General features: G+C 35.3%; 1 protein-coding gene across 1 annotated transcript in view; it reads right to left on the minus strand.

Annotated features, from left to right (window-relative positions):
- LOC150100406 (uncharacterized) overlaps positions 1–18723 on the minus strand; it is a 621895-nt gene that overhangs the window by 602518 nt on the left and 654 nt on the right. The gene's annotated exons all lie outside the window — the stretch shown is intronic.

Below are 18723 nucleotides of genomic sequence, written 5' to 3' on the forward strand. Positions count from 1 at the left end.
CCATCAACCACCCTCCTACCATCTCACCAACCCTATATCCATTCCCATGTGCTGCAGTTTACTGATTAGAATTCCATGTGGTATCCTGTCAAAGGTCTTTGCAAAGTCCACCAGTATCACTGTAAATCCATTACTCTTATCCAATTCAGCCATCACTGTATTATAAAACATGAGCAAGTTACTGAGGCATAATCCACCTTTCACAAAACCATGCTGCTCCCCCCCATACAGTATCCCATTTCCATCTATCCATTCTTGTATTTTGCTCTTGACTAACTTCTCCAATACTTAGACAACAACTCCTGATATGCTGATCTGTCAGTAATTTTCAACAGCATCCTTTATGCAATGGAGTTATTTTTCCCTCTTTCCTTTCCCTTGGGACTAATCCAGAGATGAGACTTAAATTAAACAATATAGTCAAGGGCACTGAAAATTCCTTTGCCACTTCACGTAAGACTAGAGCTGGTATACCATCCAATCCCACAGATGTATTCACGTTAAGGTTCTGTAATATGCTGTGCACCTCTATTTCATTCACCCCAGTTCCCATATAAGTCATCAGTTCCCTCTTTCCTGCAATATCACTGCCTGGATAAGTGGAGCACTGATCCAGGCACTGGTGGGGCAAGATGCCCTGGTTCCCCCCCCAAAAAAAAAGAAAAAAATACTAGAAAATTTTCCAAAAATCTTTTCCTAATTAAAATTTATTTTCTTATTTATGTTGTGTCATGTCTTCTATTTCTATACTACTTATGAATTAGCAGTCACATAAGGTGGGAATACCTTATAGCTCTTGGAAATCAGGGCCACTATGAATACAAGGCAAACGAAGTAGTGCTCAGGTGGACCAAGCGCTACTTCGTTTGCCCAAGCCGGACTAGAGGAGATCACAGGCATCGTGTATTGGCGATCACTGCAGATGCTTAGTCATCAGTCATATGCAATGCAGTGTGTATTCTCAGCGATCACTGCAGATGCTTAGTCATAGGTCATATGCAATGCAGTGTGTATTCTCAGCGATCACTGCAGATGCTTAGTCATAGGTCATATGCAATGCAGTGTGTATTCTCAAATCATCTACTCAACTCGGCTTTCCCAAGATTAAATCTTCAGTGCTTGTCCCCCTCCCCCAAAGATTAAATCCTGAGTGCACCACTGGCCTGGATGGTATACTCTTGCAAAGTGTTCACTTAGTAATTCTACTATTTTGACTGATTCACTTACCTTCCTACCATCAGCATTCCTTAAAATCATTCTGCCGTATACATTTTTTTCTTTTACTTGCAGCATATCGAAAGATCAATATACTGTACATACCCTTCCTCTGCAGCTTGTACATAAACTTATACTTGCTACCGCACATATAAAGTAGATCTTTATGGATCAATCCCCTCTCACTTTATCGACATTCTCATCATTGCGATTCGAACATGGGTAACTTGAAAATGTCACTAAGATTCATCAACTTTTGAACCTGGAAAACTCGAATGTCTGTCTTTAAAATTGCCCTTGCTCTCTAAATGTTACGCGAATTTCGAAACTACATTAGACGCAGTAGTACCAAGTTTAAAATAGAACCAACTACAAAGTATTTGATCTTTCACACTGCTAATTTCGAAAATCGCAAAACACCATAAACAAACTAAGGCCGTACTTACACTTTTCCCGAAGCGGGGAAGGGCTAAGTGCCGCGTCTCCCTCCCCTTACAAAACGAATAAAGAAAAATAAAAGCAATCAATATATACAAAAAACTTTTATTACACTTATTTAAAAAACTTATGCTAAGCAAAGACAATATACATATCAAACACAAATACACTGCAAATGTTTTTTCCTAGACTTCTCTTTCACAAATGTATCAATAATATCATCATAATTCAAATTATTCACAACATCATTTCCAATAAATAATAGTGATAAATTTGAGATCTTATTCTGATCTAAAGAGATTCGTAAATATTTTTCGCCCTTTTAAGAATAGAAAATGAATGTGTTCTAAATGCCAGCCTGGTTAGTGTGGTGAATTTTATCGCCCGATTTGAGACCACTTCCACGCTTATTGGAGGCTTGAAAGAGTTCCATGAAAAAGTTTGGCTCTAAAATCTATTCAGCCAGTCTAGTTGACTCTTGAACAATGCGGTGATTAGGGAAGCCTACCCCGGGAGATTGTTCGAAAATCCGAGTATAACTTTTAACTCCCCGAAAACTTAACTACTAATAGCCTACTGCTGACCGGAAGCCTTACCAATAACCTAAACACTCGATTAACACATATTCTGTATGTTATATATATTATATACTGTATTCTTATAATAAAGTAAGCTATAGAAAAGAAAATATTAGAAAATCATAAGGAAGATAACATACATTGACAATACCGTACTGTATTTATTGATACCGCAAGTTTACGTCGTCTGTTTACAGGATGAATCGTCTGTCTCTTAGTACCTATATCAATATTGTCTTATATGACAACAAAACACTGTAGATGTTTTACGTATTACTAACCCAAGACATCTCTAAAATGAAACGATAATGCGAAAAAAATAAATACTTGTTTTTACAGGTATAACGCAGAAGCAGCAATATGACTGCTTTATGGTAGCTTAGTGTAATCGATACGATTGTTTCACGGTAGCCTAGTCGATACACTAATAAATGAATCGTCATAAAAAGTTTATTTTTATGCTAATTAATTAATTAAATTTCACTAATTAATTAATAACAGTTAATTTTATGCAGTCATGATTTAATACTGCATCTTTACTTTTGTTTACATTTCTCTCGACTGCCAATGGTGTCATGTATAGTCTGTAAGAATTATGTGGTAGGTTTTGATAAATTTTAACTTTTTATAATAGATTTGTGTATATTTTATGGTAGTAAATGATAAAATAGATTACCTTCTAGATATATTTTTATGCATTCATGACATACTTCATTTTTTCGATATTTCTAGATTACATGGTTAGTCTGCGAGTTTTTCAAACTGTCGCAAATCTCCAAAACATTTTCCAGTATATTTTTTGAAAAAAATCCGCGTATAATTACCCGCAGTTCAAATCCGCGTTGATCAAGGATCAACTGTAAATTATTGTTGTTTAAAATTACGGCCGAAACAAAAGACTAATGAGGCCAGTGTATTTATGTGTGTAAATTTGGTGTGTTCTACCGGTTGGCCAATTTTGGGAATATTTTCTTTTCAGAACCTAAGTTTTAATAAGAGAAAATCTTCGACCACCGTATGAGACCGCCTAACGCACCTTCAGAATAATAATAAAAAAATCTTCTGAAGGTTATTCGTTCCCATACAGATGGGATTCTAACCGAGTTGAAAGAGGAGGGACTGAAAAAACGACAAATCTGGCAAAACTCTGGTAGGCTAGGAGAATACGTTTAACTTATGTCAAAGGAAGAATAGATAAAAAACCTGTTTCTTAATGGCTTGTAGATCATCTAGAAACTATTTTTTAAAGTAGAACCCTACACATCCTTTCTGAAATGTTTGATACAGGAAACTGATATTATCTTGATATCTGATAAAGTTCTATTAATAGAACAGCAATTCCTACACAGAGGCGTAGCTAGGGAGGGGCGGAGGGGGAGGTCCGCCCTAGGTGGCACTTTGAACTTTTGCAGTTAATTCTAAAATACAGTCTTGAGAACTCAATTCCAAATATTGTAATACTACTGCGAATTTTCCTCACAATTGCTATAAGTGTTGCTAGTTGTGAGAGGAGTTTTTCTAAATAAAATTGATTAAGAATTACCTACATTACTATGAAATAGATTTCGCCAATGTCATCGACGATTTTGTTAACAGAAAAGCAAGAAAAATAACATTTCAGAATGTTGAAATTAAAGTTTTACTTCAAAAATAAACATAGTGTTTCAATTTATTTCCCTATACGTCGTTTAGACTTTTTGTAGTATTTTTGGCGTGTATTGAGAGGGGCGGAAAACTCAGGGATCGTCGCGGGCAGCAAAAGCTCTAGCTACACCACTGCTCCCACCCGCGAAAGGTTATTTGCAAATCTACGTATAGTATAATTTGTACCGTGGGCTCACTGTCGTCAAAGCGTATGACCTTGCTAAAATCTTTGAAAAGAAGAAACATGAGGTTTCGTCAAGATAAGGGAATCGAAACTGGTGACCAATGCATGTCATGGTGATCTATGAGGAGGAGAAGTGAAACACAATTTATCTTTGAGGCTGTGGACAACGTCAATGAGATATTCACTGTTCCAGATTTGAAAACTTCTCTGACCTATGCCCCAGGGCAGTGGCGCACCCAAAATTTAATTTGGGGGGGGGGGAATTGAACGGATAAAAATATTTTTAATACAATGAATTTGCATTAAAAATATTTTTATCCGTTCAACTAAACTTCGTTGAATTTCATTCATTCAATAAAATTCATTAAATAAAATTCATTAGGTAATTATAAAAATTTATTTAAAGAATAAAATCCAGTTTTCTTTTCTTTTTACAAAGCTCTTGAATTATTTCTGTCGGTGATTACATTAATCTGTGTGTGTGTGTGTGTGTGTGTGTGGCAAAGCCAGTCCGTTCAGTCGTGATTGTGCCATGGTAGATCTTAAATAGTTTTTTAAAAGCCGTAAGTTAGAAAATGACTTTTCACTGATGCATGGTGTTACCAGAAGCGTTACAAATATTTTTAATAAGTTATAGATGTTAGGATATATCATTTTGTCACACTTTGAAACTACATTTTTGTATGGATCTATTGCAAACGGTTTTTCAAATTTCTTATACTACAACTTGAATTCGGCGTTCAAAATTGCTAGATTTGTATAAGGCAAATCACCGGCATAAAATTCACACAATTGACGAAAATCTTCCATTGCACTTGCTGTTGGAGCATCTTTTCCATTTGGTAGAAGAGAAAAAAATATATTTCGAAATGTTGTGCCGAGTGAAACGTTCATGAAGTTGAGTCAATATTTGGTCGATACATGGAATGAAATAGTTTTCCTGAAATACTCTTCTACAGAATCGGCTAGAACATTGGACCTTAATGTTTGTTTTGATGAAGTCCTTGGCTTTTTAATGTCAATATTAAAATTACTGGCTTTTATACATGCTTCATCGAAAATATCTTTAAATGAAGAATCTGGTATTTCACGAACGGTATTTAATTGAGCCACAACATCAACAACAAAATTTAGGGCAATTAAGAAGTCACTGTCAGATTTTTGCATTATTTTAGACGATGGTAAGGTGCACGCAAATATTTTTTGCAAGCTAAATAAAGATATTATAAATCTTAAAAGATATTAATATTATAATATTATAAACAATAAGGGCGTCCTGTCTTTTAGGGGTTGAAAAAATTGTGTACCTTTTCAATTATGCCAATGCAATTTCTTATTTTTCACAGATAGCATTTCTAAGTGCCAAATTCAAACTATGTGATGCACAATGAACATATAAAGCTTGTCGATATTATTATTACATAACATCTCCAGATAGTCCAAAGACATATCGGGGAAGGGCACCAACTCTACAACTCTCCATCTTTACCAACTACAACTACAATCATCATCATCATCATCTACACCAACGCTGTCTACCGCCGACCACTGCCACTAGTATTTTCACAGACATTCACAAACATCCATGCCCACGGCGGGATTCGAACTCGCTGCCTTTTGGCTGGAGAGTCGGCCAACCAGGCCGGATATATAGATAAAAAATTAAATTTTGTGGATAAAAATAAAAAAAGTTTTAATTTTTATTAAACAAATAAATAAAATGATATAGTTATGTTACTATTTACTTTTAATGAGATGGATGAGCTTCTCGACCTTGCAGAGTTGCTGGATATCTGGCTCAATATTGGTCAACTTCAGTCGAAGATCAGCACACACACGCTAAGACGAATTCTGTATTTTGTTTTTATTTGAAGGAGCGATGAAAATCGTTTCTCGCAAAGATAAGTTGTAGAAAACTGCATGACAATTTTCGACTTCTTTAAATAATTTGGGAAATTCACTTCTCACTGAAGGCGAGATCCAGAATCGAGCCAAACCACGATCACGGAATTGCATTTTAAGCCCTCTGTCACTTGAAAGCTCAATTAGCTGCTCTTTTATCGATAACGAAAGGTCGTTCTCGTGACTGCAAGCCTGAAATGGATTGTGAAATTACAGAAATTTCTTATAAAAAGTTATTCGGAAAATGTTTCCAAATTCTGTTTCAGAGTTTTGAGGTGGACACAAACCCTTTCCTAGTGGTTAAATTCTAAACTAATAAGTTTCGGGGCCCAATACAAAAAAACCAATTGTATTTACCTTTTGAATACTATCCGGGGAAGCTCCAAACCTTCCCGTCCCTTTCATCACGCGTTCGTAATCAGGCTACTGTTGATATTGACTTTCTATACACATTCAAACTTGTAAACAATTGTTGAATAATAACACAATAATGTAGGCATAATTACCGTAAAGGGAGAAAAGTCACAAAACAGAAAAATGTTCCTATAAAATAACCAACTGTATTTACCTTTAAATGCGATCCACTGGTCGAGTGTCCAGCAAATCAGCAAATCTTTCCTTTCGTTCAGCATATTAATATGATCGCATGGCAACTGATGGGAATTCTGTGTTTCTGTGGATTCGTTACACACCTCTTTCTCTTCAGAAACTACACACAAATCATTACAAACTCGTTTTGTATTATCACTGTCATCCGAGATATTTTTCCATTTAAAGAAGGTATCAATGTACTTATCCATAATTGAAATACCATTTCCCCCTCCCCCCATAAGGATTCTTTATAATTTTTTTGTATATATTTTTAAATTACTTTTTGTATCGGATTTATTTTATAGTTCGGAAACATGGAACTTTTCAGGTCTCTTCGGGCGTCCAATAGGCAATAGTCTCGCACCGGGATGTAAAATTCATCTCTCACCGTAAGACAATTACAAATATCCCGGTCTACAGTGGAATCCGAGCCCGCAACCTGTTGGTTGAACAGCACAGACGCTCAACCAACCTGGCCAGTATGGTAAAGAAATTGAGTCTTTATATCTGGCGGTCGGTATGGTTTTATTTATTTATTTATTTTTAAATTGGTATTGCGTAGATTTGATCCTGTTAAAATTTTAAGCAGGATGAACTCTTTTCCCCTTCTTTAATAGACAAAGAATTACGAAACTCGGCACTTCACCAGATGCCTTACAATTCACTTTGCATAAATTCCACATAATTTGTATTATATGATGAGGACGGGGTTCTTTCCTTTGCGCCTTGTCGATATACATTTCAATAGTGCTGCGTGTTCATATTTCATACTGAAGTACGTGTACCAGCATAGAATTCCTCATCAGTCGTGACTTTGAAAAACATTTTCAAGTATCTAACTTTCAACTTTTTTTTTTTTTTTCAAAGTAAGTTTCATAACTTTTATATATTTTTGTTGTCACTATTGAAACCTTTATTTTATTATAGTGCTCTTTCTTTCTTTTAAACTAAACGCGATTTATAAATGCACAGTACTTTACACACTGAATAATATCAGTTACTTGAAAAAATATTAAATTTTTCGAAAATCATGATTAAAAGATTGCATTCGTCTAAAAGTCACCATAACAGCATCTAAGTGGGGGATGAAAAAGCTACTCCAGAGGTCGTAGCACTTTTTTTTTTTTTTTTTTGCATATTCGCTGTTTTTTTAAATGAAACTCACTTCTGTGATAAATGGCAAAATGTACTGAGAAACAATATGGAAAAAAAAAAAAAAAGAGAAGAAGAAGAAGAAAGGAAAATGTACCTTTATCTTGCCAATATGATAACGATAAACAGAAAGCGAATCTCTTTCATAATTCCATAAAAGAAAATGATAATATTATCTATTGTATTGTAAAAGTGACTGATATTAACTATTTACTTGCTTAATTATGTGAAAAAAAGTGACATTTCTACAAAAGTTGGTTCTAGATCAGCAATAACAAGATGAGATAATGGTTCATACTGTGAATGTGCGAGTACATTTACAGGCAGTTTATTTTTGTTACTTAACTTATCTGTTATAATAACAGATCACATGATCTGTTCAAGTGCGTAAGGTTTATCCTTTCGTAAACAACTTATTCCGCGAGTCTGTTTGCGCTGGGAGAATGGTACAACATATTTGCACAAAATGTGCTGTACCATTCCGACTTTTCTTTCATTCGGACCATTCACAGAAGAATATACTACAAAAACGTGTGGAAGCCATTGCAATAAATCTGCTTTGGGTTGGTTCAGTTGAATTACAACTGAAGCAACGAATGCTATGAGGTCAATATTTTAGGGCTATTTGCTTGTTTTATGGGATGATTAACCCAAGTTTCGAGGAGAGCACTACCTCCCACACATGAAATAGATAACTTATCCTCAACTTAATGACTTATAAAGTTCTCTGCGTCCTAGGTTAGGACGTCTTACTGTCATATGGTGGAGCTCCACTCAGACTGGCTGGAATTTAATAAACTGGGATTTAAAATAAAAGATGTCCATGTAGTTCAATTTTGATTTCAATCCTTTTTTTTTTTTTCAAATGATTCGTAGGGATTTTAATAATTCCAAATTAAAGGATAACCAGAATTTAACGCATCTTTAGTCGGAATCCAACTTTTTTTCAAATTTGGTTTCACTTGGATAAACAGCAAGGCAAAATTTGTCAAAACAAAAATATATGTTTATTCAAAATTTAATAAAACGCGTCATAACTAAATATAGTCTCATCTCTCCCTCCATCCCAAAAAAGCACCACTACTGAATAGAATTCTTTGAATAGCATAACTCTGTCCTTAAACTGATTCACCAGCAAAGCACTGACAACCGCCTAAGGCAACTTATTTCATTAATTCACCACCATCGAATCAAAAAATCCAAACCTTACATCTTTGCTAACTGCAAATTTACTCAACTCTCAAGACCTCTTGTTCTTTCCTCTGCCATATATACTGAAAATTTTCAGCTCCCTCTATTCTATATAACAATTCTTAGCGTTCCAGTGGCTTTAAACTACCCAGAAAGCGAGAGGCAGGGTGCGCGCTGAGACAATAGCACCCAGAAAACAGTGGCTGCGATTGGTTATCGTGTTAACCAATCCAAATGAGCATTATCATTTGTCATGAGTTGCTGTTTTTGTTTTCTGAGTTTCATCTGTTTTGCGTGGCCCGAAGTGTGAACTGACGTTTAGGACACTGATTGACTGCTCGTCAACATCCTTCTCAACCTATCCTCTAGACCAGGGAGCTGACAATTTTTTTTTTCTGAGAAGGATCAAAAAGTAAATATTCTATCCTTCGCGAACCAAAAGATATCATGTGTTTATATATATAAGACAGAACCCAATATTTACATAATTTTTTATTACAAAATACAGAACATAACTGCTTACAAACACATATTTTGGGAAATTAGTGAGAATTATGGTTCTTTTTTATGAGACAGTCACACTTCCAAACATCAAAATCAATTGCAAATTCTCATCAGATAAGGCTAATCTGTAATGAGTTTTAGGTATTTCGTCTTAAAAAAATATGTCTTTTCACATATTTAAAAATGCCTTTCCGAGATCGAGCTACCGAATTTGAATATAAAAAAATATGCACACTATTCATCGAAGTAAACTAAGAAACGCATGGCACTGAAAACACTGTCGAGTTAGTGCTGTGAGTAGCAATGGTAGTAGGGGGCGACGATGAGAGTGCAAAACGCTGTCACTGCCGAAACCACACATGTGGCGCGAAAGCGGCTATAGACATAGACAATACGGGATAACCATTAGGTTATCCCGTATTGTCTATGGTTATCCCGTTAGACAATATATCACGTTAGACAATAGACAACGACAATACGGAATAACCATTAGGTTATCCCGTATTGTCGTTGTTTCTCACATTACATAACAAATAGGTGCGTTGTGTCTCACATTACCATAGATAATGATGCTTTCATACGATGGTGAAAAGTTTTTTCCTTCTGCAAAATAGGTCAACCGGCTAGAAATACACACGCAATTTAAAGACATAGGCTACTATGGGAATAAAGATTATTATTATTATTATTATTATTCGTGACAACTCCAAGAAGTCCGAAGACTCATTAACCCACCTATCCAGTCGGATCTGGTTTCGAAAGTCCATGGTCTGCGCAAAAGCATAAAACAGAAAGGAAGGAAGCACAAATAATGAAACAGCAATTTCATGATTCTGTCACGAAATTCATTTAAAAATAATCCTTAGCAAGCCGTGCAATAATAGGCGGGGTGGCCGTAATTTTGCACACCCCTTGCCCAGTGTTTTCTAAAGTGCGGTACGCATATCCCACGTGTAAAAAGAGTCTTTAGAGGCTAGGCACTTTTTTTTTATTTTGATTGCTTATTTTTCAATTTCATATTTTTGTTGCCGTATTGTCGTGATAAATGTGGGTCTATTCTATAATTAATTTTTCAATAACTAAAAATCTAAAGGAAGTATTAAACAAAATGAGTCTCTTGGCATGTATTTGCCTCCTTTGTGGCCGTCTGGTTAATGGTACGATCGTGATCCAACTGCATGGTTTGAATTATTTATATTAAAAGTTTAAATTCAAATAGTTTCCATGCAGTAGGACCTCTACACTAAATTTCATTAGTCTCTGAACTTTCTTATTATTCAAAATTTAAATTTCATCATGTTTTTTTCTAAGGTACATATATATAATAGGCTTGTGTAGGTCGGTGGAAGTGGTGTTCGCTCCCCTGAAGTTAGGTTGCCTGACTTGGGTTAATTATAGTCGCCGGCTAGACGAATTTTTTTTCTAAGCCTTTCTTCAACATGTTCCAGGGTTAGTATCTCCGGCACGGGCAAGCACGTTTTTTTTTTTTTTTTTTTTTTCCCTCACGGAAAATCCAGTTTTTCGTAAACTCAAGAAAAGCGATCGTAAAACCCACATTAATATGGATAATCAATGTATTGTGCTAATCTCAAGGTTAACGAGATAGCGGCACTAGTTTCTTCATGTCTCTTCACTGGATGCCGCTTAAATTGAGTGAGATTTAAATAGGGTCTCTTGTATACAAAATTCTAAATTTTCAACTTTATGCTAATACTTTCATGATTCCAAAAGTATTATTAGTCTAAAGTTGGGAGATCTATCCAATGGCTGGGGAAGTGACGGTTCGGTAATTGGAAAGCTGTCGGAAAAATATAGTGGAGCTCCATTATAACAGAGATACATAGATCATGAAGTCAATAAAGGAACGTTCTCTTAAAGACTCAGCAACTCATTTTACAAATTAAGATACGAATTCCCTCCCCCTAGCTAATCTGCTGCCTCCCCGCAACTAATGATCCATTTAATAGGATTAAATGGATCATTAGTTGCGGGGAGGCAGCAGATTCGAATTCTGCTATGGGCATAGATATTGTGTCTAACTATCTATACACGAGATGAATTTCATCGTTCAATGTGAGACCACCGCTACCCTTACTGGAGGCCTGAAGTGGCTTGGAAAAGGTTCCATGTTTGATTTCTAGAACGGTTTCCACACACACACACACACACACACACACACACGAGTTGTACCAGTGTTGTACGGTTCCTGTGTTGCACGGCTCGTAGCATTTATATATTTTGAACTCAATGACGTCATTTTCTTGAAAAAAATAGCGTCGCCAAATTCCGGTTTAACAAAACACCAAATGATCCCGTTTCCTGAATACATCGGTTATATCAATAATAACTTGCCAGTTTGGAACAACAGAATATTTCTCAACAGTAATTCTCAATAAAGTGGATGTCGGTATGTCTCTCGTTTAGTCGATTTTTTCAGTAAAAGTGTACAAACTTTAAGAACATTTGCAAGAAACAGACAACGTCATTAGCCTACAATATAATGCATAGCAGGCAGAAATTTCCGTATTTCTCACTCCATTCGGAACTGGATACTGCTGATATATCCTTTCTGGCTTAAAATTACTACAGAAATTAACCCCTCAAAGAAATCCCAGGATGAATGTAATAGATTAGCCGGGGGATATACTACGTATTTAGGTGTATGCTAAAATGTGTCCTTATTTGAAAAATCTAACAAATAAATCGCTAGGGTAGATATGAGTAGCAATGAGTAGATATAATTTTATGAAAATATGTGTTTAGGATTCCGAATAAATTTAACACATGATCTCATTTTTGGTTTCAGTTCTACGATCTTTTAGTGTCAGCATTAGGCAAGACAAAATTATATCTACAGCACACAGACCATAACAGTTACAGATTCGATCTGCATGATAATGAATGCGGTCCGATCAGCACCTTACACATTGGAACCACTGAAGTGCATTTTCTCTCTTTTGGTTAGTATTCTTCTCAGTATTGCAAGAATCACCTGGGTTGTCTTTTCGACTTTTGTAATATGTCCCATGAATTGCAAATTTCTATCCATCATCATGAAAAGATCGCTTGCCTTCTCCACTCCTTCCAGAACAATTCTACCAACAGAGTATGCATTCCCATCTGTACAATTCAAAGGTCAAAATTTATCCATAAACTAAAGGCTAAAACAGTACAAATCAGTCCTTTGGAGTAAATGAAATACAAATAGAGATTTTATTTAGTTTATACTAATACAATTTATTGTAAGTAATAAATTTAAAAAAAAATAATAGTCAAAGTTTAATGTTATATTTTATTGTTTTTAAATTTTGTACTTCTTTGCCTTCTATGCATTAGTCACGTGGCACACAACTATATAAAGTGACACTTAATGCCTTCAGCTACCTTGATAGAACGACGAAATGTATTTCTTCATAACTTCCTGATTTACGGCTTTTTTTTTCTTTTCTTTTTTTTTCTTTGTAAGATCGGAGATAAGCATCAAGAAGGAGACGGAAGGTCTGATACTTGCTGCTCAAAAACGAGCGCTACAAACGAATGCAACGAAGGCGAGGATTGAAAAGATCTGTAGCGATAGCAAATGTCAACTGTGCAGAGATAAAGAAGAAACAGTGGACCAGCTCATTAGTTCTTGCAGCAAGATTGTCCAGACATACTATTAAAAAAAGGCGTGACTGGCTAGCAAAAACTGTACATTGCAGTTAGGCAGGAAATATGGTTTCCCAACTTGCAAAATTCAGCTGTGTTCCCTTGGGAGAATACAGATGAAAAGGTTATTGAAAATGAGAATGCCAAAATAGTATGGGACTTTAAAATCCAGACAGATAGACATCTCGAACATAATATGGTAAACATTACTATAATTGAATAACAGCAAGTGTGGTTGATGTGGCAATATCTAGGGGATAGTAGAATTAAAGAAAAAATGAATGAAAAACTGACCAAGTATAGAGATCTGGAGATTGAAATTCAACGATTTTGGAGCAAGAAAGCAACAACAGTTCCAATTGTCATAGGAGCAATACCATTTATGAAACATCTGGGAAAGTTGAGCCTCTGAGATACATCATCTCAAAATTCAGAAAACTGCACTTCTAAGGAAGTCTAACATTTTACGATGATATCAAATATTTCTAGGCTTCTGGATAAGGCCCGAATTGAACTCATTTGCAGTCAAAGATTTCATTACTCTGTTTCAGGGTTCTTGTTACTCTTTGCTACAAACATTGTTAAGTGAATATAAAAATAAATAAATGATTGTATATACGAAAATGTTTATAAGTACAATGTGCAGATTTTTCTAAATATCACTTACAAAGTTTCGGTTGAATTAATTAATAAAATAAGAAAATCTTCCTAAAAAATAAAAATAAAATAAAAATCTTCCTTTTCTTGTAGAAAAGTTCAGATTTGTTCGCTACCCCACTTGCAGAAATACGTCAAGTTCAATGTGCTTTATTTCAGCAATATTACAATAATGCTTCTTAAGCCTATTCTTCCAGTAATGCACGTTTGCCATGTTGATCTACTGCTACTGATCTGGGGAAAAAAACGTTCAAATACCAGTACAAAAAAAAATAAAAATAAAAATAAATAAATAAATAAAAAATAAAATAAAGCCTATAAAAGTTTTTCTTTCGCGCGAATCCGAATTGGTATTTATTTTATGCACTCGGACTAGTTTTATAATCGATTTTGCTGAATTGCAGAATTAAAAAGCGTGAGTTCCAGGGGGAAAAAGACTTAATTTACCTGTACCACGCAGAGAACTACTAAATGTGAAAGTGAAAAACGAGGACATACACTGCTTGGAAAGAAGTCAACGGACACTCCCATGGAAAAGGTACATCGTGCCAAGTAACGAGTCACCTGTTTGTAGCCGGTATGATTCGAAGAAATATGATGCTCCCAAGTCAGTGCAGCTGTGTCCGTATGAAATGGATGCAAGAAGGAAACTGATTGAGTTTGAAAGAGGCGTTGTGATAGGATGTCATGCTGCAGCCCTATCTGTTCGGCAAATTGTTGACAAACTGGGTCATTCCAGTTTGTCAACAATTTGCCAAACTTATTTGCAACTGTTACCCACAGTAGACGACCCACCACACTCACCGAACGTGACTTACGAATGATAATATATAAAAACCGGCATTCGTCGGCCTACGCGTTGAATGTGGACTTCCGGGCATCGACTGAAATACGATCTGCGCAGAAACATTCGCAACTGAGATTCACAACATCAGTTTCCATGGTAGGACCGCAATATGCAAACCCCACATTACTCGAACCAACATGCAGCGTTATATTCAGTGGTGCAAAGAGGAGCATGTACAGTCGCACATGGATACTTGGAAAGTTGTGTTATGGAGTGACGAATCACACTGCATCCTCCACCGAGCAGATGGATGGGTGTGAGTGTAGCGGATGCCTGGTGAACATCTCTTACCAGAGTGCGTAACCCCAACTATGAAATTCGGAGGTGGCGGTGTGATGATATGGTCCTGTTTTTTCCTAGTTTGGTGTCGGACCTCTGCGGTGCCACGAACATTGAACTCCGAGAGTATCTGAACATTCTGGACAAGGCAGTGCTTCCTACTTTGTGGCATTTATACTGAACTGACCATTGTCTCTTTCTGCAAGACACTGCACAGTGTCGTAACGCTGCTGCTGAAACTGCGTGGTTTGTAACATGAACGTCACCACACACTGAACATCTGTTGGATGAACTAGAGCGTCGGGTGAGGTCAAAGGACATCCGGCCCACAAAGTCCAGAACCTCATTACATGCCTAAAGGAAGAATGGTCCAAAATTCCCATTGATCGCTATCGTACGCTTGTGGGAAGAATGCCAATAAGATCGACAGTCATCGCAGCGAAAGGAGGTCCTACATCTTATTAAGGTTGGCGCCATGGGTACTTGTTCCTCACACTATGGTATCCGTTGACTTCTTTCCAAACAGTGTAGAAAATTTCTTTCTAATCTGACTGCAATTAAACCTACTATGTGTATTTTTTCTTCATCAGACCTCTACTAAGAAAAATATAAATATATAAATAAAACCTGATCGAAATGGTCTGAATTTTTAGTCAGAGTGAATAGAAATTCCGAGGCCAGAAGTACGTGTATCTGACGACAAGTTAATCCATCTATATGAACATAAAATGTGTAAAACATTCAGCGATTTCTCTCTAAATATTTTATGTTCGTGGTGAAGCAACCGGTTGTCGAATATACTTCATTTCGCAAAATAACTTTTCTTATTTGTAAGTAGTATCGCACATGCTAGAGAAGCAAGAGCGTGCAAAAATAAAAAAGAAAGAAAAGAAAAAGAAAAAAGCAACAAAACACATTCCAATGATTATCAATAAAATAAAATAAAAAAAGAAAGCAGCTCAAATTTCCTGATATTATTCCTAATCATCAACTCTATAAGTGCTACTGTTTGTTTTTGCATTTAGATGTATTTTTGAGATGATTGGAGGTTCGAAGTTCATAGGTTAGTAATGCTGTTCTTTGGGTTATATTGGTAGTTCATATAAAGGGAAACTTACATAATCTAAATAGGGATTGATATCGTTTTTATTCGCAGATACATAAGAATTTTATACTTATCAATAAGAATAATTAAATGCTTTGACCATCAAATTTATTTTATTAGAAATGAAGTTAAGAAAGAGAGAGAGAGAGAGAGAGAGAGAGAGAGAGAGAGAGAGAGAGAGAGGTAGTCTAAGTTTTAAGACGTTGATCATAGCTGACAAAAATCACACATGCATTCAAATTCTTAACAGCGCAAAAGTGGATGTGCCATTTTATATGTTGGCTATATGTCAATATTTCAACATTTCATGACGTATCAGATAGACTAATGCGTCATAAAGTTCTGCTTATACAAGGAAATGCATGACCATAGCTCCTCAAATTATGCTGACAAACTGCCGTGAATGTTTAGAAACTCTACGAGAAGACTCGAATGAAAAAAAAAAAAATACAACCTTTATATAGCCTTAAGATACACATGTTCTTTTCTAAATTCCAAGTAATAATGACGGATTTATATGATAGAATACATCACATTTTCATTGAAAAGAAAAGTAACATCCAAATACACTCATAGGCACTGCCTGCTTTAACTGCAATCTTATTGCAGTTAAAGCAGGCGTTAACCGCAACAAAATTTTTTATTTGCCTACATCACCAGACTTTATGGATAATAAATATTTTCCAAGTGAAATTTTAAGTATAAGAACTTACGAAATGTAAATATAGAAGCTAATTATTTATCCAATGATTTCGCAAAAGGAGGAGAATCGTCTCTACTAGCAAAACTAGTAGCGCTCCTCCAAAAAATTGACTGTAAAAGATTAGAACTTCGAATCTCATTCATAACAAGAAAAAATATTTCCGACGATTTTCAAATTATGGAGGTAAATTTCGCAAGGCGATTATAGACATTACAAACTCAATTCGTTTCCACACAACCATTCAAAAAAGTCATTATCAGCTATAATTCTTATAATGTACGCTTACAGTTACGTAATATTAGATGCGCAAGAAAATCCTTCGATATCTTTTGATATAGTCTTACCCCGCTTTGTAGTTGAAACATTTATAACTTCGTTGACAAAGCAACAAATTTCGGCCTGGAAAAAAAAAGGTTCGCCATCACCTAGCAGTGATGGCGAACCTTTTTACCCAAGTGTGTCAGACATCTTTGTTTTTTAAATATTGACGTTGTTGATGTGCCACTTGCATACATGCATTATAAATTTAACTACATAATCATAGATGGTGACTTATACATATCATATTAGGCTATTTATTTAATAGGACATTGATATAAAATCTATGAATTCATATTATACAATTAATTTAATAAAGTGAAATCACAAACTTACATTACATTTAATGACTTTTCTGTTGCTTAGTACTGGTAGAAAGTTGCTTTATAGAAGGGGCTATATAGTGTGTACATTTTAATGCTACACAGGCGCTCAAATCATTGCTCAATCTATTTCTCCCTTTCGATTTGATATTATTTAAGGCAGAAAATAGAGTTTCACAAGAGTATGTAGAAGAGAAAATTGTTAGAAGAGCTTTAGCAAAAATTTTAAGAGCATGAAAGTTTACGGGAAGGCTATTCCACACGCTTATCAATAACACTATATTGTTTCTATCAATAACACCATATTGTTCAGTCCAGGCATCTTGGAAATTTCTTCCACTTCCTTTCTGTGATAATTTTAGTTTTTTATTAGTGCTAGCTGCCATTGTAAAAGGGTTCACAAATTAAAAAAGAGCACAATTATATACGGCGGTAATTAAGTAGTAATAATTAATAAGAACTTACAATTACTGGAAATGAATCACTAGCAACTCAGATTACTTAAGTAGCAGACCATGCAAGACTACCACTACTTCTTTCAGCAGGGTTGCCAGATTTATTACCGGTACATTCGTAGCAACCTTGTTATGTTTTACATCATGCTACTAAATAACAGCTATTTAGTTTTTTTGCGACGTCATCGTTCAGTAAATTTCGTTAAATAATGCAAATTAGTATTTGCAATATTCAACGCAAATATTTGCATTATTTAGTTGCAATAAATTTACTGAATTTATTGCAACTATAAAAATATTTTCATTATTTACTCAGATAAATTTAATATCTAATGCTGCGAATTATATTTTCTGTTAAAGTGGTTTTTAAATATGTTTGGAACTTATATTTACTCAGTCGAGAGACTTCGAATGCATGCATGAACGAATTTCACACAGAAGTCAAATGAAAACTTTACGTTTATAATATATAAAGCACGTATTTATAAGTTTGTATCATATAATATTGATAATAATTTTATAAGTTTTTATAATATCATATGACTATGCAGAAATTATAATCATTGAGAAAGAAAACATAAACTTAAAAGACTCGCTGTTTATAGGCTAGTTACAAAATAAAATAGAAATAGGCTAACTATAAAATATAATTCTTTCAATGAACCGAAACCTACCTTCGCCTTAACTGAGAGCGATCTTACACGATTTATCGCAGTTTCTTCATCAGAATACCAATATTTTTCAACATCCAAGGTGTGTCACCTGAAACCCTCAAGTGTGTCAGTGCTGACACGCGTGTCATACGTTCGCCATCACTGGGCTGGAGCCTAATCTATATGAGTTACAGGCTAAACCCAAGTGCCAGGTAATAGATGAATTTCATCCCCCTCCCCCCGATGCGAGACCACCACTCTGCTTACCGAAGTGGACTGAAAAAGTTCTGTGTACATTGGTCTTCTGTGCACATTAGTGTACATTGTACACTACTG

This window comes from Typopeltis vanoorti, chromosome 13, assembly GCF_054136105.1.
Source record: "Typopeltis vanoorti isolate ZY-2024b chromosome 13, IOZ_Tvanoo_1.0, whole genome shotgun sequence".
In the NCBI taxonomy this organism is placed as follows: Eukaryota; Metazoa; Arthropoda; class Arachnida; order Uropygi; family Thelyphonidae; genus Typopeltis; species Typopeltis vanoorti.